This window comes from Chiloscyllium punctatum, chromosome 22 (assembly GCF_047496795.1).
Source record: "Chiloscyllium punctatum isolate Juve2018m chromosome 22, sChiPun1.3, whole genome shotgun sequence".
Lineage (NCBI taxonomy): Eukaryota > Metazoa > Chordata > Chondrichthyes > Orectolobiformes > Hemiscylliidae > Chiloscyllium > Chiloscyllium punctatum.
This window is the reverse complement of record NC_092760.1, coordinates 9980515-9996646: the sequence shown is the minus strand read 5'-3', so window position 1 is coordinate 9996646 and position 16132 is coordinate 9980515. Positions and strand designations below refer to the sequence as shown.

At 43.1% G+C, this 16132-nt stretch overlaps 2 non-coding genes across 2 annotated transcripts; both read left to right on the top strand.

The window, feature by feature from the left end:
* Positions 1 to 597: 597 nt before the first annotated feature.
* On the top strand, positions 598 to 679 carry trnas-uga (transfer RNA serine (anticodon UGA)). Its single transcript has one exon. It is a non-coding gene; the product is annotated as a tRNA-Ser (tRNA).
* Positions 680 to 7825: 7146 nt separating this feature from the next.
* On the top strand, positions 7826 to 7899 carry trnak-uuu (transfer RNA lysine (anticodon UUU)). Its single transcript has one exon. It is a non-coding gene; the product is annotated as a tRNA-Lys (tRNA).
* The last annotated feature ends 8233 nt before the right edge of the window (positions 7900 to 16132 follow it).

Below are 16132 nucleotides of genomic sequence, written 5' to 3'. Positions count from 1 at the left end.
CGTCAATTTAGCACGGCCATTTCAACAAACCGGTACATTTTTGGACTGTGGGAGAAAACCAGAGCAAGCGCATGCAGCCACGGGGAGAATGTGCAAACTCCACACATTCACTTGCTTGAGGCGGGAATTGACCCTGACTCTGTGGCATTGTGAAACAGCAGCGTTCACGATGGTGTCAGCGTGAGATAGGACTTATTTGCCGTCTTTAATTGGGAAAAATCTCTGTCATTGTGATCATCTGGAAAGACAAGTTCCTTAGCCAGAAAAAGAAATGAATATGTCATTAACCTTTGTTTGTTTCATGTCCAAGAATACTCAGATCAATAGCTCCCTTGATTACCTCTGCTGGTCATGTTCGCAAAGAGATCTAGCAAATTGCCAAGTGTGATTTTCCTTACAATAAATAATTTTGACTCAATTTTGCTGCAAAAACCTTTTCCTAACTTTGTGATTTTCTTCTTTTACATTGGTGTCTCGCACCTTACAAATGACAGCAAAGGTATGAATGGAGATGGAAACATTTAACTCATCAAGTCAGCGGCAGCTTTCAATGAGATCAAGGCTGGTTTGGTCAATGCTCAGGCTGCGGTGCTGTTGGTAGTCATGGCCGAGTGGTTAAGGCGATGGATTTGAAATCCATTGGGGTTTCCCCACGCAGGTTCGAATCCTGCTGACTACGTTATGAATGCTTTCCTGCTGGAACAATTCAAAGTTCAGGCAGCCTGTTTTGCAAACTAGGCCTATAATTTGATTAGACTAGAGAAACTCGAGTTCTTCATCAGAAATGTTCCACATTTAAAACATTATCTCTGTTTCTCTTTCCAGATACACTGCTCAACACATCGGGTTTCTGCAGTTGTTATTGAACGTCCTGAGCAGAAGCGCTGCTTTTCATTAGATTCCTTTCATCCCTTGTCCTCTGTTCTCTGACTCTGGTCATTGGCAACACTTCCTCCTGCTCGTCAGAGTGCTCATTCCCCACCGCTCCCTCTCCCATCATTACAAACAACCGCAGGAAATTGCCACTTAACCATCATTGTTCCAAAGTGAAACTCACCAGCCTAGGAACTCTCTCCACCAAACGGGGCTTCTCATCCCTGGACATAGTGCAAGCCAGAGGATTGTGAAGAGATACTGTGAAAATATTGTCAGTTGGCAGTTGGAAAAATGTTTAGGAAGCAAACCATATAATTTAGTCTCCAGCTTTGGAAACCTTGAGAAACTCTTTGGCAAATGGAATCAGAGGAGTATGAAGAAGTGTAAATTGTCAGTCCGAGTCGAGGAAGGGATATTGACTCTGATGTTCTCGGCACAGGGACTGATCTGAGACATTGAAAGAATTCTCGCTCCCGTACGTGAGGAATACAAACTTCATCTGGACTCTGGGACAATGAAAAACTCTGGAACACTCAAGACAATATCCAAATATTGACTGAGATCACTGCAGTACAAGTACTATAGATTTGTCAGTTTTTGTCCAGTGTGTGCGGGAGGGCTTCCTGACACAGTATGTAGACATGCCTTCAAGGGAAGAAGCCACTTTCGATTTAGTACTGGATAACGAGCCTGGCCAGGCTTTAGATTTGGAAGTAGGTGAGCACTGTGGAGACAGCGATCACAATTCTCTCAGGTTTACTTTCGTGATGGAAAGGGATAGGTGTACTCCACGGAGCAAGAGTTTCAGCTGGTGGAAGGGAAATCACGATGCAATGAGGTAAGATTTAGGAAGTGTAGAATGGGGTAGGAAACTGCAGGGGGTGAGCACATAAAAATGTGGAGCTTATTCAAGGAAAAGCTCCTGTGTGTCCTAGATAAGTATGTACCTGTCAGGAAGGGAGGAGTATTTAGAACGCTTGAGCCATGGTTTACTAAGGAAGTGGAATGCCTGGTGAAGAAGGACAAAAGTCTTATGTTTGGACAAAACGTGAAAACTCAGTTAGAGCGCTCGAGGGTTCCACCGATATCAGGAAAGACCTAAAAGAGTGCTTAGAAGAGCCAGGAGGAGACATGAGAAGTTGTTGGCAGATAGGATCAGGGTTAATCCTAAGGCTTTCCATAGGTATGTCAGCACTAAAAGAATGACGAGAGGTAAATTTGGGACAATCAAGGATAATAGTGGGAAGTTCTGTGTGGAGGCAGAGGAGATAGGGGAAGCACTAAATAAATATTTTTTGACAGTTTTCGCGATAGAAAATGAAAATGTTGGCGACGAAGATACATAGATACTTGCGTCTAGTGTAGTAGATATTGAGGTTCACAAGGATTAGGTGATAGAAATACTGCAGAGTGTGAAAACAGACAAGTCCCCTGGGCCGGATGGTATCTGTCCTAGGATCTTCTGGGAAGCAAAGGAAGAGATTGATGTGCCTTTGGAATTGATCGTCAAATCATCGTTGTCTACAGGAATAGTGCCTGTGGAATGGAGCATGGCATATGTTGTTCCCTTGTTCAAGAAGTTTAGGAGAGAAAATGCTGTTAATTACAGACCAGTGAGTCTCACTGCAGTTGTTGGTAACGTGTTGGAAAAGGTTATTATAGATAGGATTTATGACTATCTCGAAAAGAATAATCTGATCAGGGACAGTCAGCACGGTTTTTTGAAGGGTAGGCCTTGCCTAACGAATATTGTTGACTTTTTTGACAAAGTGTCCAAACATGTTGATGACAGTAACCCGGTTGATGTGGTGTATATGGGTTTCAGCAAGTTGTTCGATAAGTTTCAACACAATAGGCTATTATACAAAATGCGGAGGAATGGAACTGTGGGAGAGATTGCAGCTTTGATCAGTAATTGGCTTGCCAATAGAAAACGGTGTTATAGTTGTTGGAACATGTTCTTCTTGGTGTCCAGGTCTTGGCGGCGTACCACAAGGGTCGGTATTACGTCCACTGCTGTTACATGAGATCTAACCTTGCCAATCAGTCTCCCATGGGGAACATTATTGAACGCCTTACTGAAGTCCATATAGATCACATTTACTGCGCTGCCCTCATCAAGCTTCTTTTTTACTTCTTCAAAAAACTCAATCAAGTTTGAGAGACATGATTTCCCACGCACAATACCATGTTAACAATCCCGATTCAGTCCTTGCCTTTCCAAATACATGTATATTCTGTTCCTCAGGATTCCCTCCAACAATTGGAGTATTCTTTGCAGATGCAGTTTCATGTAGGGAATGCGAGGTCATATACTTTGTTGGGAAGAATCAAAAGACACACTCGTGTTAAAATCGATAGAAATGCAAAAGAAGTGCGGTGCTGAGGAGTCTCAGTGTTCTTATACATGAAACGAACAAAGGTTAATCACATATTTATTTCTTGCTGGCAAAAAAAGGCTTTTCTGATGCTCACAATTAAAGAGATGGTTTCCAAGAAAATAGGAAAATTAAGTCACCAGTAGAGTAATCAATTACGAAGATATCCCTCGTGATGTTTTATGGGACATGTGGGATTTTTTTGATTTTGGTTCTCCAAACGATTTTACAATGGAACCGAGAGCTTTAGATGGGAAGTTAAGATCACGCATAACTATTGCCATTTTTGTCATTCACACGCATTTTCTTCCCCTTGTACGATTTATTTCGCTTTGTGGTTACTGCGAGTGGGCTTGTAAACTACACATGCTTGTGAGTTCATTCCTCACTGTTCCTCAACTCCAATCAAACAGACTTTACATCCTTATTTCCTGAATCAAGGTAATCTCTAACCATTGCATAAATGTCATTAAAACTTCGGTATTTCACACGCCTCTGTGTATCATCTTTCAATATTAATTGATCCTTTACTGTATTGCAGTTGTGCATAAGAAGAGAAAAATAGAATAGAGAATGGTGGACCTCCGCTTCACACACCCGTTATTGAAGCGAAAATGCAGATTACTGCCCATAATACGATCGTGGAAGCATGTGCCGAACCCTCAGGAAACACAGAATAAGTGCAGTGCCACAGGGCATGTCAGGGACAGCACCAGAAGGACAACAGAAATGCTGCTCTAAACTCCTATTTTGGATGTATTTCTCAATGAGCAATAGAGTGTGACATGTGTTCCATCAGGAGTTACCTCACATAAGGAAGTAACCAGTGCTGCAGACGGTCATATCATCCGAATTCCAAGCCCTGGAATCAGAGACATTCAATATTCTGTGCATAACTGCAAGGAACAGCTGTCCGAGGCGTTTACAGTCCAGATTAAATGATGAATGCAGCTCTCTGGTTGTCAGCCTCTTTCTCCTATGTCGTGTTTCGTGCAGTCCCTGCGTGGAATCTCGTCAACCACGTTTGACCTGCACATGATGGGCATTGCGCCTTGATTTCTCGTGAGTTGTTGTCAGAGTGAGGCTCTCGGTTTCTGTGCTGTTATAAGTCCGGGTGTTCGGAGAAGTCTGGATATCGTTTTCTAGAATTTGCTTTTAACATAGGGAAGCATGATTTTAAAATTACCTCATAGCAAATCCTTGTTGCGAACTTTGTGTGCCATGCATTTGCGAATGAAGGTGGGTGGATATTGGTTCTTGGCAAAGAATTTGTGTTGGCGTCAGTCCAGCAGTTCCTAGTAGCAATACGTACAAACGGCAAGGGCCACATATTCGACTAGAATAGCACAACAATAATAGGACAGGGCAAGCAGAAGACAGCCAGACAATTCCTGGAAGCAGGGCACTCATCCACGGATTCCATCCGTTGGACCGAATCTGCAATCCCAACAAACGGAAGCAGCAGGAATGAAACCAAATGAATTCGTACCAAAACATGAGAGCAGCGCTTCACAGGAACCTCTGCAGCGCTGAGAATGTCACCCAGAAAAGGAGGAAATGTCTGCAAACCATTTTTCTAGCATCACAGAACCTTTCAACAAGAACTCCAGAAGCATCCGAATTTTACATCTTTCTGCTCCAAAACACTCCGCTTTTCCACAACAGAGAATTGCACACTCAACTACCGCGTGTAAGATGAGAATTGCAGCCCCTACATGACCAAGGGCGGCAGTAAGAGCGAGGGGAAACAGCTGCCACTGTCATTCCACAGCTACAAACGCTCTCTTTGAAAGGTACATTATCGTATGAATGTCAGGACAGAAGTAGAATATGGGAACTAAACAGCCTGCGCTGTGCATTCATATTCTGGACAATGTGAGTTGTTCACAGTTTTCCCTGAAAGTGAGTGGACGCCGTTATTTCACTGCTGTTGTGAAGCCAGATCCTGCACTGAATCTGCTCCCTCGTTTTTTGTTGTTGAGGCTAAAAGGTGGGCAATCGCAAGGTGAAACTTTGTTATATTTCTCTCATTTCTTTCATTACTGTCCTGGTGAGGGAGGCTGGAGATTGGCTCGCTCGATCAGATGGAGGCACCAGCGCATTGTTGACCTAATTTAATCGAGAATATAATTGGTAATATTCACTTTGCATGGTACATTTTTCTGTTTTTTTTAATGTTACTTGAGCACTTTCTGTTACTTGGCAATGCACTAAATCTCCAGAATGTCGGGAAGCTCCTTTTGGAATTGCTTCGGTGTTATTTGTGTGAGCAGTTCTTGACATACACGTCTCGCACTGCCCCACAGAAAGAAGTAATGAGTTTGTGTGTCTGATAATGACTCTGCCTTTTGAGTTTTGCACCTGGTCCACGTTAAGAGCTGTCAGTTTTTTGATTCACTGGAGAGTTAAGGGGATAACACGATTTGTGAGGTTTTTTTTAAGTCAACGAAATTATTTGAAGGAGAACTTGGGAATGTATCAAGGAGAATGGTCATTGTCTGTAAATGTCTGGAAAACATTCCCCTCTCTGTCATTTCAAAACATTACGCCTCAAGAAAAAAATAAAATTCAAACACGCTGACTTAGGAACAAACAGCATGCGTTTTTGCAAGTGGGCTTTTCAAACTGTTGTCAGGTGCTGGAGTGTCACAGAATTGCCGAGCACGGAAGCAAACCTTCCTATCCAACTTGCACCTGTTGAACAGATGCCCGTAACTAATCGAAACATATTTGCCAATATTTGTCCCTTATCTCTCCGAACAATTCCTGTCTGCATACCCATTTAGATGCCTTTGAAGTCTTGTGAGTGCACCAAACTCTGGCACTAAATGTGGCAATTTATTCCACACGCACAAAAATGTCTGTATTAAAAACAAGTGTCGCTCACTTCCCTTTCAAATTGTACTGCTCTCAAATTAAACCTATGCTATCTCACTGTAAACTCCTGTAACTTCTGTAAAAGTGTAGATTGACTACGTTCTCTGCTTGTCTACCTCATGATTTTGTAAACTTTTCCAAGGACTTCCCGCAGGCTTGAAGCTCCGGGGAAAACTGTCGAAGAATATTCAGCTTCTCAAAAATGTCCACACCGTGTAAACGTTTCAAATCGTTGTAAATATATATATATATATATATATATATATATTTAATTACGCTAAGGTATTCATAGAAAGTGCCAGGGGAAATTGCCTGAAGTGAAGCGATGCTGAAACATTAGTCTTAACAGGTTTGGCACTTAGTTATCGTCAGGGAGCGTCGCCGAATGGTTTAATGTAGGTAAAAGCAATGAATGCAGATGCTGGAGACCAGATTCAGGATTAGTGGTGCTGAAGAGCGCAGCAGTACAGGCAGCATCCGAGGAGCAGTAAAATCGACGTTTCGGGCAAAACCCTGTATTCCTGATGAAGGGCTTTTGCCTGAAACGTCGATTTTACTGCTCCTCGGATGCTGCCTGAACTGCTGTGCTCTTCCAGCACCACTAATCAAGAAAGGTTTAATGTGCTGGGTTTAGGATCCAGTCTCTATTGCGTCGTGGGTTTGAAACCCAACTTTGCAATAGAACAACTGCAGGCAGCTTTTTATGACAGAACTACACAGGTCCTGCTATTGCTTTGTGGGTGTGTTTGTTACTCTTCGGGTCTCTCACCCTCTCTGCGATAAACACGGGAACATGAGCAACTGATTCTTAAAATAATGAGAACTACTGCTGTCCATATCCTCTCGGTCACTGTGCGTTTGGATGTGTACACGCACAATTTTGCTGCCATTTGCTGTATCTCAAATGGTTAGAGCATTTGGCTGAAATGTTGGTTGACCTAGCCCAAAAAGAGCACAGAGCCTCAAATATTTCACATCAAGTATTGAGATCGACCATATACTGACAATACGACCACGAGAACTCATCCATGATTGACCCTGAATCCGCAATGAGTGAGACAGTCATGTGCAGCAAAATGTGACCCCACTCTCGACAAGCCCCTGCTGCCAACAGAAAGGAGCCACTGCAGTTTCAATCAGCGGCTTCCTGCCCAGCCCTGGGACACAGCTCATGGAAACTCCTTCCTCAGGAACGGCTGTTACCGTGTGAAAGGGTAAAACATTCTATTTCAAATTGGAAATGTCTTCAGAAGATTGTTCCTGTTTTTAAAATATTTTATAATCAGAACTCCTTTCTCGAATATTAGAAGTGGTAAACTTTGTAGGCAGGTAGAACAAAGAAAGTGTTGATTGTGAGGACTCTGTCTCTTCAACAGGTGGGATTCCCTCCACTCTAATCAGAAATGATTTGGTTTCCTGAGGTATATTCCCGATTGATTTGCAGTCTGACAGAGTGTCTGGGAATCACTTCGGCGACCTAAGGATCAGGGTCAAAATATGAAAATATTAACAGAGAATCGAAAATACCGGGCAAGGCCTAAATGGATTGTAATGGACTGAAGGAATAAATCTGAGAATTGAACGACTTGGATAATGTTATTTACAATGGGGAGGAATGAACGAGATTTTTGAAAATTGCTGTGTCAGCTGAATTAAAGTCAGTATGAAATGATAAATTAATCAACACCAATCCTGCCCTGGTACGCTCAGTCGGTAGAGCTTGAGACCTTTAATCTCAATGGTGTGGGGTCGAGACCCACGCAGGGTGCTGTTGTTTGTTAATAGTTTTGCCGCTCTCCATTAATGTTGCAAAAGTGAATTCGCTCGCTGAGGCAGGTTTTGTTGACACATCTTTTTCCTCCGTTTTTGATCATCTCTTGGATTCTGAGTGAAAACTGTCTCCACTGTACTGCAGGTGCAAGAGACAAGGTTATCAGTTCAGCCGAATATGCTATAAACGATGTCCCTTCGAAAACTGAGGTTCCATTCCAAACATGCCCCAACCAAAATGTCCAGAGATGTCGAATGTGAATGGCCACATGACAGTGTCAGCTGAATGTCAAATGGTGCTGTAATAGAATTAACTGAATGAGAATGCTCTGATGGAAACCGAATGGAACCCTCCCTGCAATTTTACCATTTTACTCGGTAAATGATGTTGTTGTGTACCCATATGTGTTCACGTAATGAACAGCTTATTGTCAGTAAAAGGGGTGGGGGTGATGCAGGATAGTGAGGTTTCCATGTGGGTCAGAAGTGATTTGTTCGAACAGGGAATTCAAACGTCCACAGAGCAGACATAGCTGATTGGTCCCGGATCAGATTTTTCCCTTCTGTTTCCGTACCAACAAAAGAAATTGCGGGAAAATCTCAGCAGGTCTGGTAGAATCTTGGAATGGAAAACCGAGTTAAGTCTTCAAGACCAGTGACACTTATTACTCCATGTCCATCTCCGCCTACCTTTTTATTGAATATCTCCTGACTCTCAACTTTATACTCAGTTTCTCTTCTATTACTCCATCTCCAAACATTCTCCCAGCCTCAAAATTTAATAGCAGAACTGTTCCATCTCTCACCTCGCCTAGTTATGAGAGGAGGACTTCGAAATGCACGATTAAATCTGTTTCTATTTCCTTATATACTGGATGGTCAGAGACAGAAGGCATCGGAGGACAGTTAGAGCTTTCAGCTCATCTGGTCTGTCCGCCATTCGGTCATGACTCATATCGTTCCCAAACCAATTTTCAGCCTTCTATCTGTGACACTTATCTCCCCTGAATTTAGGATCCAGTCTTTTTCCCAGAGTGCGAATGAAACTGTCCCAACCGTCTCCACATCTGCTGGCAGCTGTTACACCGTATCTGTGTGTGATCGAGCTCAATTTCAGTCCCATACAGCAAACACGTCTGTTCTGAGCAATGCAATCCCCGCTGCATGACAGATCGATCAGGTCTCTGACCCCACGGTTTTTCTGCGAGGCAGTAGTTAGCTCCTTCACCACCCATGGCAAGGACCGATGCTTCAAAATGTGGGGACAAAGAACGATAGGCACAAGAGTTTGTACAGGTTAGGTCGAAAGGGTTATTGTCAACTTCAGTGGAGTCCCTGCTTCACAGTCTGGGTTTGAATCGCCCAGGCCTGGATAAAATTCCAAGTCAGGAAATGAAGATTTATTTCTCTTCTTCTGGCTAATCTGAATGAAAACCATTTTCTGCTTCAACAGAGAGCACAGACCCGGTTCTGCCAGAAGGAATCCAGTGATTGATTGCATCCAACTGGAATCATAGATTCATAGAGATGTACTGCAGGGAAACAGACCCTTCGTTCAAACCTGTCCATGCGGACCGGAAATCCCAACCCAATTTGTTCCCTCTTGCCAGCACACTGCCCATATCCCTCCAAACCCTTCCTACTCATATATAATTTCAAATGCCTCTTAAATGTTGCAATTGTACGAGCCTCCACCACATCCTCTGGCAGCCATGGCAGCACATACACCGAATAAATTGTCACTGCAAATCCCCTCTAAGGATCTCGCCTTTCTGAGCTGAAACTATCTCGCTGTTCATTCAATGTCGCTATGTCTAATTCTTGGAACTGCCTCCCTATCGACATCATGGCTGTATCACTGTGTTGAGCATTTCGAGGACGAAGTAAAGTAACTTTCCATCTCAATCTCTTGAGTAATTATGGTTGGGCAGTGAAGCCTATCCCAAAGAGTGACGTGCATTCTCCAGAATTTCGTTTGAAAAAACTGCAGTTTCCAAGTGGACTTCCGAAAGTTGTCGGGAACAAAAGTAAAGTTTCGAAGGGAAAGTAGGATAAACTGATAGTCAATGATGACTGAGATGAATGAGGCAGAAAGTGAGTGATGAGCTGTTGGTACAAGGATCAATGTCAGTGCTAATGGTTTAGCCCTTACTGCCCACTGTTAGCACCAACTCACACACCACTCCTGGTAAATTCACCACAATTACCCTGGTCTCTTGATATGAGTTTCCCTCTGTGCATATTCAGGCTGTAAATCGGCCCCGAGAGGATGAACGCATACTGTTTATCCGGTCAGGTTAAAGAGGTGAAGGCATCAGTTTGAAATCAAAGCAAGAAGACATTGCCTCTTCCTGTACATTTTCAGTGGACAGTCACCGGTTGTGAACTTCTTTCCTGCACAAACGGAGTTGATATAAATTCTCATCGAGCAGCTTTATTACAGAAAGGTGGTCCGATTAACTGTGATCAAATACTTCATTAAATGCCCTTATTGATTTGAAGAACCGTGTTTGTGGTTTCGTCAGTTAAAGCATGTGGTAATAACCAGACGTTAATGGTGTCAAATGTTGTCAAATGTTCTGTACATTGAAAGTTCATTGTTTAAACTTCTTGTAATAGCCGTATTGTTTATCCAACATCCCGAAAGTGACGGCTCAGCATGCTTCTTGTGTTTGAGCTCAGGCCCTGATGATTTCGTGCTCCCAAGCCCAGCCATCTGATGTGGACCCATTAGTCTATGTTCTATCCTGCTAATTCAATGCAGAGTTCTTTTTACTCTGTTCGACAAGGATTTGTCTGTCTCTTCTCCTATTATTCTCCGTCTGTCTTTTCAAGTTTTTTGGGAATAATGAAGAGACGCAGGAGACACTGCAGACTTGCAGGACAATGTTGTAGTAATAACACATCCAATGAGATAATGGCTCTCATTGTCTGCTGTCACCATTCATTGATTTTCGGCAAACGGCAATGGCATCATATAAATTCTATAATTGGAGTGAAACTGCTTTTTTTCTGGACTATTACGAATACTATTTAGAATTGTAAAAGCTCATAACGTTTTGAGTGAACAAATGTCACCTGATTTCAGACTTAAGTAACACAGACATTACTTGGAGACTGTGAGCCCAGTTCTTCACTCTCTAGCCGGGGGGTGGAAAAAGCCACGGAACAGCCTCCGATTTTAACACTTTTCCAAGAGTAGAAATGAAAAATGAGGGATATTGACAGACAGAGAGTGGGAGAATGTAGAAGAGAGTGAGATGGTCCAGAGAGACAAAGGGACACAAACAGAAATTCTCCATTCACCATGGCTGCTCATCGACATAAAGGAGAAGAAAAAGGTAATGAAGGCTAGCCTTTCACCAACCCAGGGCAACAGCAACAGCATTACAGCCGACAAAGGAATTTTGCATTTTTTCAGATGACGTCTGTCAGCTAATGAGAGATTCTAGTAAGTATGCTGTTTTGCAAAGTGAAATTGACAAGTACCCAGGCAATAAAACAATAAAAATCATAAGTAGCCTGAATTTTTGATATGAAGCAATAAATCTCTTTGTCTCCACAGATGCTGTCAGGCCTGCAGAGTTTCTCTGTCAATTCCTGTTGTTGATTCAGATTTCCAGGATTCACACTTCTTTGTTTTATGCTAGTCTGAATCCTGTTTGTGACAATACTGAATTAATTGCCAGTTCCATACAAATTCCCTGCTTTGGGAAGGTTGTCAACAACATAAACGGTCAGAGGAAATCCCCCATTGCTACAGCAGTGAGACCACTGAGTCCTTAACAGTAGACTTCCACGGAAAGTGAAATATGGCGCTGTATGTTTTCTCAATGAATTCACTTTTACTTTTTTCATTTGTGATCATTTTATCTGCACAATCAGTTTATTTCTTTCTTCCATTTCTGTCACCTTGGAAAAGGCCTTTCCACCCATCTGCAGTGCGGGTCATTGGACATTCATCTTTTCGAGTCCAGGAGCTACTACTTCTTGGAGGACCTTCTGCACTGCATCTCGGGTGGGGTGGGTGCGAGGCTGTACCACTATATTCACCTGTTTATAGATATCGGAGAAGGATCTATCTATTCCACACCACCAGGCTTCCTCATCGCTCTTCTGAATCTTTGTTATTATTACCCTTGCCATGGCACCTCCTTCTTTGATAACAGGAAACCGATATCCCGTGTCAGGTGTACCTGTAGCCGTGATGGATATTACTCAGTGCCAGTAACTGGGTAGACAAGGATCTTTGCCTAAATATTTATTGCCTTATTTATAGTCGTTCTAGTTACCAAACGGGCAAGGGTGGCATGTAAAGGTCAACTGAACATCCTTGGTTAAGATTGCCGTCTGCTGTTGTATCCCAGACACCCCTACCTTCACAACTCGTCCTGCCATGCAGCCCCATATTTCTATGAGTCTTCTAATCATTACTTACACTTATTTGGATCCGGTGTTGTCCGATGTCTCCTCAAGGTCAACTACACGTTTGCAACAGCTGGCGTGTATCAACGTGGCTCTTTCGGCGATCTTAACAGCTGTCTGTGTTGTAGGGAGCCCTTGGAACGGTCCCAGCCAGCTATTCGCCTTCATGCTTTTGCTTCTGAAGTCTATCCAGTCTTCAGGTTCTAGATTGTGCATCTTCCCTTCTGCTGATTGGGGTAGTGCTGCCTTTCTTTTGATTCTGTATTTGAGACAGAAGTGTGGAGAGTTTTATACCGTAACATAATATCTCGTCCTCACAGTGGTCTGTTATCTGTTTTACAATCGGTCTTGGCCAATTCCTGTATTGGGCCACCTTCCAAACAAAATCGCAAATGTCCTAATATTTACTCTTCCTCTCCTTCATATACATTAGCACAATTGGAAATGCCTTTGTCCATGTCACCTCTAGTTCCTCACAACATTTTGCCAATTTATTTTTAAGGATAGTTTTAGCTCTTTCCACTGCCCCACCGCTCGCTGGGTGGTAGGTACAATGTTGCCTCACCTTTATTCCCAAGTAATCACTGATCTGCTGTAGGGCAATATTTATAAATGTCTTTCCATTGTCGCTGCTTAGGCTTTCAGGGATGCCCCACCTCGGAATTATTTCAGTTAGCAAAGCCTTGGCTACTGCACTGGCATCCTGTTTAGACGTGGGAGCACTTCCACCCCATTGGAAAACATCAACTATTACCAGACAATGCCTTATACCTTCGCTGGGTGTCAGTTCAATAAAATCCATCTGTAAATGTTCAAAGGGTCTTTGGGATTGGGGGTGTTCTGCCTGATTCATTTGCATTCCCCTCCCCACATTATTAGTGGCACAAATAACACATTATTCACATTATTTTTATGAGTAATGAGTAAATCCCTTTCTGTACCAGCGTGCTGAAATATTGTCGTACATCCCCACTTTTGACACATGGTCCTTACCGTGTGTTACTTTGGCATAGAAAGGGAATAAAGATCATGGTAGACAGGGTTTCCCACTGGGGCCACACCACACCCATTCCCTCATTCTGCACCCTGCCCTTGTCCATTCACGTTTCTCCTTCGATGTGGCCTGAGACTGTAACTCCCATAAATCTGCTTTGGATTACAAATATTTGACATACACATGTCAAACTCATCACTTGGCGGCTGATTGACTGCCGTCCTTGCCGCTCAGTCTACATTTTCATTGCCTTGAGAAATTGAAGCATAATTTTTCCTGTGGGCTTCACATGTACATACAGTGATTGATTTAGGCAATCGGACTGCTTTCAGGAGGTCAGTGATCAGGCCATATTATGTGATTGGCTTTCCAGTGGAGGTCAAGAAGCCCTTGTTTTTCCACAGGGATCCAATATTATGTACAACCCCGAATGCATATCTGCTGTCGATGTAAATATTCACTGTTCTTCCTTCGGCCAATTTACATACCTCAATCAAGGCAATCAGCTCTGCTGCTTGCGCTAACAGATGAGAAGGAAGTGATCCCGCTTTGACTATCTCGTGGGTAGTTGCTACAACATACCAGACACTGGCCTATCTCTTTGCTTCTGAATGCTGACCAATCCACAATAAAACGCCGTATCCAGATTCTAAATTGGTGAATCCTACACGTCTGGTCTCGGGTTTCACATGTCTTTAATTACAGCGACACAATCATGTGGGTCTCCGTCTCCTTCTGTGGGGAGAAGACAAGCAGCATTAACGACGTTACATCGCTTTATTGTCATGTTATGCTTCTCCAATAGCATAGCATTGTATGTGAGCCAACGTGCAGCCGACATGTGTGCTGTGTTTTGCTCAGAAAGCAGTAAGTATACTGCATGTGGGACCAGTCGGTTTAATTTTAAAAAGCCGACTATGTCCCTGGAAGCTACAACAGCCTTTTCAAATGCAGGCAGGACACGGAGGCATTTATGCAATCCTGCCGTTACAGGATCTAAGTTGTGGTGAAAAATAAGCTATTGGCCTCAATTTTCCACACATAATTCTGCATCAGCACAAATATCATGCAGGCACGCTTCTCATCCACTGTTTGTACAAAAGGCTTGTTTGGATTTGGAATCCCAGTGTCGGTGTAGTTTGGAGTGCCATTTCAATTCAGCAAAGGCACTCTAGGCCTCAGGGGTCACTGCAACGGACTCTAGCTCTGCAAACATGAACCGTGAACTATGTCACTTTTAGCCTAAATGTTTGCGTAATGCAGGTTAAACATTCTAAGTAGGATCACATGACGAAAAAGGATAACAATTGTTTCTTCATGTGAGGTTTTGAATTTTGCTGGTTTGCTTGAACTCTGTCTTGACCAATGGCCTTTCTTTGTTCAGATATTAAGTGACCTAAGAACTTCAACTGTTGTTCCACAAGTTGTAGTTTTGCGAGACTAGATGGCAGAGCATCGCAAGCCTACCTTTCTCACATTGTTTCTCTGTTGATGCTGCGAGTAAGCATTCGTTTACATACTGCTGAAGCGCTGACCCCCCCGGTTAAAACAAGAGTCTCCAGACTCCTGTGTAGAGCCTCGTTAATTATGGTGGGGTCTCACAGTAATCTTGAAAATGTCACGTGAAAGTATACCAATTGCCTTTGAATGGAAAAGTGAACCAGAATTTACTGTCGGCATGTAACGGTACATAAAACAAGGCATTTGCTAAATCCACATTAGAGAGCCATTTACATCGGGTGGAATTTGAGCCAATATAATGTAGGGGTTGGGAACATTTGGGGTGTGCGGAACAACAGTGTTCTTGATAACCTGCAGGTCATGAAGAAACCTCCATTCCCCAGATTCACCTGGAATGTTTGCCTTTTTGAACGAAAAGAATGGGTGTTCTCACCAGTGATTATTCACAGGGGATTATCACCCCAGCCTATAAGAGAGATTCAAAGACTGGAGTAATTCCTTGCACAGCCTCGTGTTTTAACGGCTCTTTTGCTTTGCAAGAACGATACTCAGACTTCGGGGTTATTCTTAAGGATTCGTATGAGCCCCACATCGTGTTTGCCTTTTGCCCTGAAATCAGTTGGGACCCTTCTTAATCTTGGGCCCGACACATCTACCATAGGTAAACACCAGACGACACTCTTGCCGGGGATTACCTGGACTGCCCTGTCTGCCTGAGTTAGCCAATTTAGTTTCTTCCTTTCCGTCCTTATAACTGCATTGGAGCAGATACCCACACCGACCCTGAAGATACAATCTTTCGTTTTTTGTGCCTGTCGTATCCATGGTCCCAAATTCTGACACCTGTCGCTGGATCCTTCGCCAATGATCCGTGAGGAAAAGAGCCTTCCACATCAAAAACCAGGGTCTATTTACCGTCACAGACACTTAAAAAAGTTTAAAGTGACAGCACATCTGTGATCATTCCAATAAAATTTGCACTATAACAACTGATCTGGTTTAACCAATCTCCTGAACCAATCCTTCTCTTATGATTTGTCAGGACCATCGCGGTGTATGAGTGCTTTGCAGTGCAGCATATGTCCAGCAAGAAAATCGGTGTTAATGGGATTAGCATGGCTACTTGCTTCCTGGGTGAGTGAATCGCTCACGGAACCTATAGCTTTCTGACATGCATCAGGAGTCGTGATTCATATTATCCAGCCTGCACTGTTAAATCTTCTTTTTGTATTACCTGCAAGCCCGTCGGGGTACTGCGCAAATCGGACCCCAGTCTCACTATGAGATCCCGAGACATCAGATTTAAAGTACAGAATTCCAATAACAGAAATGAGAATTGGAATGTTTCCCC